The sequence below is a fragment of the Humulus lupulus genome, chromosome 1, assembly GCF_963169125.1.
Source record: "Humulus lupulus chromosome 1, drHumLupu1.1, whole genome shotgun sequence".
Taxonomy (NCBI): domain Eukaryota; kingdom Viridiplantae; phylum Streptophyta; class Magnoliopsida; order Rosales; family Cannabaceae; genus Humulus; species Humulus lupulus.
The window spans coordinates 231,995,314-231,998,065 of record NC_084793.1 but is presented as its reverse complement, the minus strand read 5'-3'; the positions used below and the strand labels follow the sequence as shown (position 1 = coordinate 231,998,065).

General features: G+C 33.1%; 1 long non-coding RNA gene across 1 annotated transcript; it reads left to right on the top strand.

The window, feature by feature from the left end:
* Positions 1-410: 410 nt before the first annotated feature.
* LOC133829336 (uncharacterized) lies at positions 411-2,130 on the top strand. The gene is made up of 3 exons (XR_009891698.1): positions 411-484; positions 567-645; positions 2,079-2,130. It is a non-coding gene; the product is annotated as an uncharacterized LOC133829336 (long non-coding RNA).
* The last annotated feature ends 622 nt before the right edge of the window (positions 2,131-2,752 follow it).

Sequence of the window (2,752 nt, the reverse complement as noted above, 5' to 3'; positions counted from 1 at the left end):
CTTAGGTAAAATTTTATTATGTGATTAATTAAATTAAATGTGAGAGACATTTAATTTAATTAATTAATGTTAAGTTTGGTGATTTAAAACTTAATAAAAGTGAAAAAGGTGTCAAAAGCCAATTTGGACTTTTCTTCTTATGAAACCTTTATAAAAAAAAATATTATATATAACTTAGATAAAATGAAAAGGGTGGCCGGCCATGTGGTGTTTTAGAGTGGTGTGAACCCAAATTTTATAAAATTTAAATCTCATTTAATTAAGAAGTCAAGTGGGCAAATGTGTAGAAAAGCACTCAAGTGTTTTGTGATATTTTGAAGAGTATTTTGAGCTCTTCTAACCCCCAAAACCGATCCCCACACTCTCTCAATCACTCTCATCTGATTTTTGAAGACCTCTCAAAGTGTTCCCTCAATATTCAACCTCAAGTACACCAAGGAAAACTTGGAGGCTAAGTCTTGGTCTAGGAAGTATTTTCCCTAAGGTAAAGCTTCACTAATCTAGGCTTTTGTAAAGTTTTAAGCTTAGAGTTTCAAATAGCTAATTAACTATGTTGTTGGGGGAAGTTGGTTAGGGATTTTGAAAGGTTTTGAAGGAGTCAAAGCTTATAGGAAGGTCCAAACCTTAAGCAAGAACACCAAAGAGGTAAAGAGTTTACTTTTGATGATTTTTGTTGTAGGGTTTTTAGTTTTAAGCATTGTTTTGTATATTTAATGCTTAAATTTTCTTGTTGGTGATGTAATAAGGTTATGGTAGTTGTTTAATATTTTTTATGATGCATGTGTATTGATTTTTGAAAATGGGAACCAGAACCCCCAAGGGTTTTGTAGGATACCCTAAAACAAACATGTTTTGAGCTGTGACTTCCAAGGGGTCAAACAGCCACTGTATATTGTTTTTGTAAAATTAAATTGTACTGTGATGTTTTTGAGATTGAGTACATAAAATTGAGCTTTTGAAACACTAAAAAATGTTTAGAAATGAGTAAGTTATGCTATTTCAAAGTTTAGGTAAAAAACTGTTTTTTCGTATTCTTATTTTCGGAACCAAGTTTGGACAGCCACTGTATAGGGCAAATGAACCCAGTTTTTTCTAAAATTTTGTGAACATATTTCTCGCATAACCTATTATTCCACTGTAAAATTTGGTAAGAAAATATTGAACGGTTTGAAAGTTATTAACTGTCAAAGTTTTGAAAAAATAAGGGCTTGAAAATAAGGTCATTTTTACCTCATTGTTGGAAAATGATTTCACCAATAAAAAATGCTCATTTTGACCTAAGATTTTACAAAGACCTAAATGACATAACAAAAATAGAATTAGGAAATTTTGGTAACAATTGGGCAAGTAAATTTCAAGTTATGAACTAACGAAGTATGTAGTTAAAAATGTGAAAAATAGGTTTTTCACACTTAGTGTAAAAATGAGATTTTGGAACATAAGGTAAAAAGTAAAATTTTGTTTATTTCAAGATATAAAATGGTAAGTCTTGAAATCATAGTTTCACTAAAATTACCCCTTTGAGTTTAAATGAATTATTTTTCTAGTAAGTAAAAATTGATTAATTTCTTTTGGAAAATTAATTAGTCAAGATGAGAAATTTATAACGGTTTTCCTAATTAAAAAAAATTAGGCAATTTTCTTAAATCGGTTTTTAGATATTAAAACCTTAAGAAAACTAAAAGGAAAATGTAAAGAGTATATTTTCTTTAAAAATAATTAAGGAATTTATTTGTATTTTCTGGATGTAATACCGGCTAAAATCTTACATATTTTAACCGACTAGTCGAAAGTGCGGGTTAATGGCGATACCTTGAAAGAATAAGATTTTTAGCTGGTTGTGGGGAAATACCATTGTGATACCCGAGCCTAGGTATCGAGACCTTAGGATAGGTCTCCCCGAGACTTAGGGTTTAGTCTCGAATATTTTGTATGACTTTCCTTAATAGGTTTAAAACCAAATAAGGATTATAAATCCTTACAAATGACTTTTATTAAAATGACCAAACTGCCCAAAATAATAATAATGAATTATGAGTGCCATAATTAATCCGAGTATACTGTATGGATAAATACAGTATTGGCTAAGCGTAACTGGACTGAACGTTGGAGGGTGAAAACTTGCTGAGCGCTAAGGACTCCAAGTAAGTCAACTTATATTGTATGGCTGCAACATGAAATGATTATTGTCTTGTATGTTAGTATAGGGATACATGCATATATATAGGCTATCATAGAAAGTTGTTTAGAGACGTTAGTCTAGTGAGTGCTGATTTAGAAAATATGAACGGTAGAAGTCCGTCATATCCTAGACGGTTGATCCCCGTCACACTGCTTGATTTTATTTATGTCCGGTTCATTACCACGACGAGTGGCCATGAGATGAGGATAAGCTGGTTAAACCTAGGGGCGCCAAGAGAAATGGGACCTAGGGGCCCTCATGCTTACTTAATCATTGGACGGTTAGAATCCGAGCAAGTGCTCTGATAAATTATTCCCGGATAGCAGCCATGAATATTGGCCATTCTGTGAGAGTGCCTAGAGATACTAGGGGTTGCCAAGATTGAGTGAGGCTGAACACCCTAGGGGCAGCTGCTCACTAGCACCGCTGATTAACATAGAAGTCTCCGTAAAACCGTGTAAATTGGATTACACTCTTGAATAAGTAGCGATGCCCTAGGTAACACGATAGTTACCCTTGATGAGAATATTTATTGGCTAGATCTTAGTGTGGGGACTCGGTTCTCTTTTA